The sequence below is a fragment of the Macadamia integrifolia genome, chromosome 1, assembly GCF_013358625.1.
Source record: "Macadamia integrifolia cultivar HAES 741 chromosome 1, SCU_Mint_v3, whole genome shotgun sequence".
Classification (NCBI taxonomy): Eukaryota; Viridiplantae; Streptophyta; class Magnoliopsida; order Proteales; family Proteaceae; genus Macadamia; species Macadamia integrifolia.
Genome location: NC_056557.1, coordinates 30,298,699 through 30,308,292, shown reverse-complemented (window position 1 = coordinate 30,308,292; position 9,594 = coordinate 30,298,699).

Here is a 9,594-nt window from a genome sequence, read left to right as displayed (position 1 = left end):
TTACAGAATTAGATACCTTTTTGATTCACAAATTATGGAACCTCTTCGGTATTTGCATATCCTTGTTTGAATTAGTGTGGTTGATTTTCAGTCTTCCACATGTAGTAACTCCAATAATGGCTATTGGAGGAATCACTGAATTAGAACTCACAAACCCAATTTAACGATGGTTCTAGATATGCCAAAAGTAATAGGTACAACAAATTGTCAAAGCTATCGGCCCTATTCCTCAATGAAGATTACTATTTTATTGAGTCACGTCTATAGAGTACCTTAAGTTGAGTTAGCTACATGTCAAATTTTATCGGTCTAATTAATCATATGGTCAATTACGCCGGTACTAAGAGGTGAGTTTAAAATCAGACTAATTTTTTATATGTTTTTTGTACAAAGTGGGCAACCTCAAGACTCCAATTTAAACATTTTACAAGATGCCACCAAGGGATACTAGGCCAGACAAACAAAGAGATAAAACAATAGGAACAAAATCAACAACCAAAGTACTATTTAGAAAATCAAACTCGAAACAAACAAACAATAAGAACAACAACCATCTCACACTACAATCTTTTAAGGGTCATTTCGTCTTACGCTAAGGAAAGACTTGAGTGTCTTCCTAATGAAACTCAGCTTTTTAGGCCGGTGCCTGTTCTACACATACAGGAATCCAAATTGTTTGGGCTATTCTATTGGCATGTCTTAATAAAACAGAAATCTTGGTTGAGGAATAGGGCTTTGGTGACCTACGTTAATTAAACATTTAATAATTTTTTGACCAAACACTAGTTTAACAAGTCTTGATGACCATGTCTTAATATAGAGACAAGAAAATGTAGTTGAAAACCTTTTTTGGTTGAATTAATGCTTAGAGTATGTGAAGATGTTAGGAGTTTGTTAAGTTTGTTTAGAATTCTTGACCCATTTTAAAGATTGACCCGCTCTGACATTTTTTTGTGGTGACCTGAATGAAAAGTTTTTTGAGATTTGTGATGGAGGATTGGGCCAATAGGCCCAAGCCTAGAGCCCAGCACTGATCTCGTATTGGGTGGGAGGGCGTAGCCCCCGCGGTATGGTTCAACTGGATTGACCGTGACCCAATGGGTTGACCCACGACTTGGAGTATATAATATAATGTTGTCTTGTTGAAAAAGGTCATTGTATTTTGGGGGGTTTTTCTAGCTAGGGTTTCAAAGCAAGTTTTCTCACCACTGCTTTGATGTAATCTCTCTTTTGCATAGTGAAACATCTTCTTCTTTGCCCGAGGACGTAGCACACCATATTGATGTATGAACCTCGTTAAATCTCTGTGTCGTGCGGATCTTTTATCTATTTTTTTCGTATTTCTTGGTGTTTGATTTAACAGAGTTATATAATCACTCTCTTACATCGGTTTGTTCAAGTCTTTGATTTCATTCAAAAGCGTGAGAAAATCACTCATGTCAGCTTAAGCTATCTATTCACATGGAAAGCAAGGTATGCTGAAGCTACAAATGAGATGAGAGTGTTCAGCATTTTTGGAGTAATAGTCACGTATCAGTTTATTTAGTTCCTTGATGCCTTTATATATTAGAGGAACTCTCTCCACTTAATGCTTTAAAGTTTTGAGTTGGATCCTTCAATAGAGCATAATACTCAAATAATGTAACAAAGGGATTATAATTGTTTATGATTTTTATAAATTTTCAAACCCTTTCTTCACGCTTAAGGAAGGAAGAAAAAAATTGTTCCAAAGTTTTTGGTTTACAGATCATTGTTTCACTTCAACATCAAACATCAAGAAGAAAAGATGGGATTCATGGAAAATAAAATTTCTTTTTAATGACAATGACAAGAGGTATGTAGAAATAGAATATATGACGATCTTAAAATTTAGAATGGGTACCCATATCCTTTCAACAATTTTCATCCCTCAAGTCTCATCTAGCTTTACAACCTTTAACAGATTAAAAAAAAAAAAAAAAAGAAAATGATCTAAAATAATTTAAATTCTTCACGTATATGGCTCCACATTATTTTTTGAATTTTTGAAATGAAAGAAATAAAGATTTAGAATTCTCTGCGTTGCATATTTATGTCCTTGGATTCCTCATGGAATGAAATGGTTTTCATTTTTGGAAGATAGCATTTCTGTGCTTGACATGACATATTTGAGTTGTTAATAAGAAAATCCTAAAAAGTTATAGGTCAAGTTTTTAAGAAAAAAAAAATGTCATTATTGATATATACAAATAATTTATGATGAAATAAAGTTTCAAAAAGTGCAAAAAATAACATTTAGATCAGATGGTCAAGAAAATCATTTTCACCAATTTAATATTTAATGTCTATAATCTTTAAGGTCTCAAAAATTCACATAGAGGTCTCGATCCTTAGAATGAGTGACAAGTGGCACATTGTTGATGCCCAAGATTTATATACAAGTCATATAGCTTTGAGTTAATTCCTTCAATTTAAATTAAGGAAAATTAAATGATTACTCATTTTTTGGTTTTTCTTTACAAAACTATCTACTCAAAGTTTCAATCAACAAAAGTAACTAAAATCAAGTTTAGGTTTACAAAACTATACATCCAAAGTTTCAGTTAACAAAGATATTCAAAATCAGGTTTGGGTTTACAAAACTAACTAAAATAATGATTAATTCTTTTTCATCTTCCGGATACAATAAGATATTTTTGTAAACTGAAATTTTGAGTGGATTTGCCATGATCTCCACTTAAATCACAGATGCATAAATGTGGAATTGAACCTGAGACCATGCGCCTATACGACAGGGTTCGATCCCACGACCTCCTCCCCTGGGTGCCGACTCCACAAGCCGAAGCTACCACTACTAGGCTATCCTAGTGTTCATATTGAGTGGATAGTTTTGTAAACCTAAACCTGATTTTGGGTAATTTTATTAACTGAAACATTGAGTGATTAGTTTTGTAAAACCAAAATCCTGACTTGTTATCTGAAACTTTGAGTAGATAGTTTTGTAAAAAAAAACCCAAACGTTGATATAAGATAATCATGTAATTTTTTTCTTAAATTAACACCTCATCAATTTCTATGCATGAGATGATGATCAAAGATGAAATCATTTTCAACCATATGGGTTGAAGGAAAGGGGATGAAAACCGGATTCTAGGGATCCCTTCTACATTAACTTGCGATGCATTAAAATTGTCTTGTATCTCCATGGAAGATGACGGTGGGGATCTGTAAAGATTGAATAACAAGAAGGGAGTAAAATTATAATAAGATTTTATAATCCATGCTAACGGCATAGGATAAAGCAGTGCATGCGAAGCACCTAGACTTCAATGGCCAAATTAAAAGTAATTCCTATATATTCATATAAAGCATATATAATAAGGCAAAATGATAGCGGTACGTACGCATAAATAGTTTGTTAATACATTCTTTAATTAACAACCGTTGATTTAACCTCATCCCATCTCAAGCATCAAAACTCTTTACCTAAAACCGGTTGCAGACCCCACCCTGCCCTCTCCCCTTCACCATGACCACGGCAGCCCCCTTCACCCCTTTTCCTATCCCTACTTCATCAATCGAGTTTCTTCCCTAGTGCCATCGTTTATTATTGGATCTACCTTAATAATATGCTTCTTCTTGTTACAGGTTTCATCACTACAGTGAGATTTCTATTTTCTAGTACTTTGTTCGTGTAAAAGGCTGTGATTTCTAAGTGAGAACTCTAATAAGCTATTTGATCAAAACTTGGGTGTTTAGAGTTGATGGAATATGTAGTTCTAGAAAATTATGATTGGGTTTTTGTTTTTTCCTAAAATCTAATTTCATAAGATTCTTACATTAAGGTAGAACTTAGATGCCACTTTCTTCATCCCAACAACTTTTCGCATGGTAGAAGATTTTCCACAAAGTGGTGAGATTTAGGGAGAAACTACATGAACCTACATGGTTCTGTGACTACTGGCTTTTCCAGCCTTAGGAAGAAGCGAGCTTCATCAGTGACTCCATTGATGACATCCTCGTGTTGTGGGGTGCGGAAGAAACAGAGCAGGGAAAGCGGGTGCTGTGGGTTTGCAGCGGAGAGGACATAAGACAAGAGCCGTTTGCAAGAATCGGGATGGAATGGAGAGCGAGAGAGAAGGCGAAGAGGGAGGGAAGAATGTAACAGCAAAGGGACCATGAACTTCTCACCACAAAAGCCAGGAACTAGTAATTATTACAAATTAATTGATGGCTCAGATTAACTTTATGCTATATGTACAATTAATATAGAAAACACGGGAAAATATGAGGCCACCAATTCTTTTGCCGCTGCCAGGATTTTTTTAAGAGTTAATAAAAAAAAAAAATTACTTTAAGAGATGGTGATCACTTTGATTGCCTAAACAAGGATTACAATATGAATTGGATGAGTGACTGGCATTATGGTTGATATGATTTGATGAGTTACTGGCATAATGGTTAAGTTGCACTATTGCAATATGAATTGCTCTTTATTTTCTTATTAATTAAAGCATAAATGACAATAAAAGCTAAAAAAGTCCATCTAAGATATCAAATGAAATAAAATTAAGTCAAGAAACATAATGATTCTGACATGTGATAATTGTTGAGATATACAGACTTAAGATGAAATAAAGTATCAGAAAGTCCTAAAAAATAACATTTAGATCAAATGGTTAAAAAGTGATATTTAATGTGAATAATCTGGAAAGTTTAGAATATTCACATAGAGGTCTCAAGTGGCACATTATTGTAGCCCAATAAGTCATATAGGCATGAGAAGGAGAAGAAGTGGTGGGTCCCACATAATTTTGTGGGTTTTCAACTGATGGGAATGGATTGTTATAAAGAGGTTAGTAACATGGTCAAAAAAAGTCTTTTCACCTTTTAAGTTTATGTTGTTACTCATTAGGGTGCCGTGGATATTATTTTCAAATCTTGGGGTTATAGAAAATTATGATTATTTTTAGGGGTGGTACAATAAAATTTTCTCAAATAAAATGATTTTGGTCAACATGTCTTCTCTTTAAGGGGGAATGTCTCTCATTCACGATTGATTGTTTGATGATAGGGGTTTCCTTAGTGGAGTCAAAAGAAGTGCAGCTGAGAGGATGGAGGATTAAGGAGGTGCTGTCTAATTCAGAAGATCTTCATAAACTACTAACTGACCTAACAATCATTTCTTAGCCTTTGAGTGCATTCCCTCAATTTTCTTGATGTCTATAATTTCTTAAGTAAATTTCCTCTCATGCTCGAACTATGAATGAACTGTTTTTTTTCTTCTTTTTTTTCTAAGATAGCCCTTAATAAGATGAATAGGCGTAATAATTATAAGTTTTGTGATCCAAATTATGACACTTTGATGCAGACTTTTGTAATTTCCTTTTCCTTTCTTATAAAAAAAAAAAAAAAAAAAAAGAAAAATTATGTCCCTTCTCTATAGTTTACTGAAATTATTTGTGGATCCAAGGGTTTGAACAATTTACGCTCCCCTCACCTGTAATTTGCAAGATTCTTACAATTAGGTCCAATCCGTTAATCACCATGAATTTGAAACTGTTAGATGGTGATGTCCCCATTTTAATACAAAAAATGTCCTTTTAATAAAGTGAACTTACTAATACACCTTTCACATAAAACAAACAAAAACAAACAAAAGAGGGAATCCCTCTTTTCACTGTGTTCTTCCTCTACCTAGGTCTTCAGCACAATTCTTTTGCAACCTCAACCGTGAGTATGATTTTTTCCTACAGCAGTATGGGAGTAAGAGGTGTTTTGGAGTCTCACAGGGATGAGATCCGTATATGAACTGATGGAGTTCCAACAGTAGGGTTGAGAGGGATTGGCTTCAAGGCCATACATGAAACCCTCTCCCCCTGTGAGCGCAGCCATGGGAGGTGGAGCACTAAGTAATCGGCGTCTTATTGACTTAACTCCCTTCCCTTCCCCATCGAGCCACCATTCCCTCCCTCCTTTGCTCTTATCCACCTTCACAAGAGCCAAAGCCCCAAAGGCGACATACTGCTCAGAGCCCCCTTCCTTTCCTGTCTGGCTTTGGATTTAGAAAGAAACATCTAACCCAAATTCCTAAAATCTAGGGAAACGGACTGACATAAAAGGAAGCTCCTAGCTTTTTCTGGTTCTGTACCCAAAACCGTTCTCCTCTTTAATCTACTTCATTGATTGCAAAGAAGAAAACCATGAGCTAAACCTAACCCACAAAAAAGCAATAAGACTTGATGAATTGAGAGATGTCCATGAAAATGAAAAAGGTTACTTCATTATCAATGAAGATTAACAACATATGAGAGAGCGAGCGAGCGAGCGAGAGAGAGAGAGAGAGAGAGAGAGAATATTATAAATGAGGCCGATTTCATAGAGCAAATCAAAAAACAAGCTGTGATTTGCCCTCTCTCTGTCTCTCTCTCGCTTGCTTCTTACCCCTGTGCTCTGAGTCTGCAACTGTGTGTGTCTAAAGCGGCGAAAATGCTGTGGGTCGACAAGAAGACCTTGGAAAAGATCATGGTTCATGAAGAAATCACTCAGAATCTCAAGAAGCTTGTAACTTTATAATTCCTCATTTTGGTTTTTCTTAATTGGTCACTGAGCAGGATTGCCCTCATCTACTGTTCTATGTGATTCCCAGAATACCCCATCTTGTTTCCCGCTTGCATCAATAGCACAGAAAAATCGTTCTTCTCCGAATAAGGCGGAGATCGAAGTTATTGATCTAAACCCAACAACTTCAGTAGCCATTAACAGTGGTAGAAAAAAGGAGAATGAGAAGGAAGAACTGCAGAATCTCTGTTGGGTTATCAATGAGGGTTTGGGCATTTGTGTGGAAGGGTATAATGGTCTTCTAATATTATGACTATTTCTACTAAAAGGTAATATGGTCTTTTACTATATTAATCTAACAGCATATTCACACTGTCAATGCTAAGAAAGAGGCGTAAATCGTTCAAACCCTTAAATCCACATGTAATTTCGACAAACTACAAGAGAGATGGGCATAATTTCCCCCAACCCCCAACCCCAAAAAAAAAATTCTAACCAATAAGGTTTGTCTGCATTTTCTGGGTTTCCTAGTGAAATTAGAGTGAGCTATCTTTTTGAATGAAACCAATACTTTGTCTATGAGATTAAATGCTGGGACCAACCACTGTTGCCTTCCCCTGGTTGTTGAGGGACTTAATTCCCTCCCTAATGATCCCATATCTCTTGTTAGAAATGAAAGAAAAACTATAGATTTCGAAAGATTATGCTTCTAAGTCCCTAATATCTACAATCACAGCTGTGTTGTCTTGCAAAAATCTTATTAGATTGAATGGGAGAAGGAAAGGTTTGGTAGCCTTTTGAATTTTAATTCATTTTTCAACTAATTACGAGTGACTTTCACCTTAACTCGCCCAATGAAGGCTATATCTTAGCTTCTTAGTGTTTTAATTGTCATCCTTACTTTTAATTATGGGTTACACCAAAACTTATTATTTTCTTGAACAGTCTCTCCTTAATCTATGCGGCTAGCTGTAGACTGGATTTACAAAACGGATATCCCACTACTATTCATCCTAACAGTTCACGTGAGTTGTGCCCTCTCTCTCTCTCTCTCTCTCTCTTATTTTTATTGTTAACGTATAGAGGCTATCTATTCTTAACAGTTCGGACTTTAAACAGGAAAACTTTACATAATATCATAATAGGAAAGTCAAGTGTCCGACTCTTGAGAAGTTTATCATAAGAGTTTTTTCGACATTCTTTCTCCTTCAGTGCCACACAAAGGAAATATCACATGAGTTTGACATGCGTAGAGCCCTAGATCATGGAATCTTAACCTACATGTGTAGTACTGATATATACATTGACACTATCTTTCCTTAATAGTTCAAACTTTTAGAATAAAAACTTTATAAATGTATAAATCAACACTTACTAATAATTCACGCATTCGTAATAAATCTCTCTCTCTCTCTCTCAAAATAATTTACTAAAGGTGACTAAACAGGATCATGACTGGAACTAAAAGCACAAAACCAATAATTTTTCCATCCCCCGTGATCAGACCATTTGCAGTCATTTTCAACTGTTTTCTTGGTTTTGTCTCAAAGTTTGAGATATAATCCTTTGGGCTTTGGCTAGATCCTAGGGAATCTTAACTGTTAAAACAGATTTAACTTAATTAAGTTGGATCAGGTGGGAATAAGCCCGCATCATTGGGTTTAGTTGTGTTGTCTTTCGGATCTGATCAATTCCTATGATCTAATAATTCCCATGATCAATAGGAATTGATCAGATCCCTATATTAAGCTAATAATGTGGACAAGAACTCTCATGAAACACGGAAATGGAATGAAATTGACATAGTAGCACACTTTACACTTAGAGACCTCTCTACTTATTAATAAGTCTATCCATGCCTCCATGGTCTCAATTTTTATTTATTTATTTTTTTTGAACCCTCGAAATTTTACATCATAATATTTCTTCACCTAACACAAGTCTATAAATTATCAAAAGAAAATATTTATATCACTCTCTTATATTTTCCTTGTATTTTCTTGAACTCCTCTCTTCAAATATATATAATTTTATTTTTTTAATTCCCTCTAAAATGAAAACTTTTACCTCTCTTTCTCCTCTTTTAGTTTCCAGTTCTTAAATAACCCTAGCTCATTCCTTCCCCTCCCCCAACCCCCTCTAGTGGCATCTCCCCCAAACTTTTGCCCTACCACCACCTTTATAACCGTTGGGAAAATAATAGCCAAAAGATTTGAACTTGAGACCTCCTGGTGAGCATAGGTTTTGCGCACCATAACTGTACCAACTACACCAACTGCACTAGGCAATTGTTGTTAGGAGGGTACGACTTCATCAATCTCCCCATAAACAATACCAGAACGGGGCAATGGTATCCTCCCCAAAAAACCACGGTGGCTGACACATGGCGTCTATCATTACGGAGCCTCGAGAGCGTCAAGTGTCTCTCTATCTAGATTGTTCGTTTCGATGAATCTTGGTCATTGATTATGGAACTACATCAGAGATCGAATCTGTAGGGTATTTGAACTCGTCCGAATCTGCAGTTGGTGGCTGGAGCATTGGGGTCCAGGTCATCCAACACTTGTAGTTGTAACTTGAGTGTTTTATTTTCCTTTTCTGCCCTTTCCCTCCTCCTTTGGAAAAAATCCCCTTGTCATCTTGTTTCCAATCGGTCAAGGTTGATACCATTTTGTTCCAATTTTCAAAGCCATGCATGTAGAAATATAACCCTAAAACGATGTAGAAGACAATGAAAAAACAAGAACAAACAATGCACACAGGTTTACGAGGTTCGAAAAGATTGCTTACATCTTCGGTGAGATGAGATCTTGCTTCACTATTAATAGAGAATAGGGTTACAACGCTCGTCCTCACACCTCTCAGTATTTCTTACTTTACAGAGAAAGAAACCCTTACTACAAATATATAGCGAAAACCCCTAATCTAGAAAGTACAAAACCGCCGTCCTTCCTGTCGAGGAGCCTACACCAGTACTTTCTGGATTAAAATATGATGGAATACAAGACATCGTACACTAACAATGCAGTCAATAATTGCTTCTTCTTTTTTTTT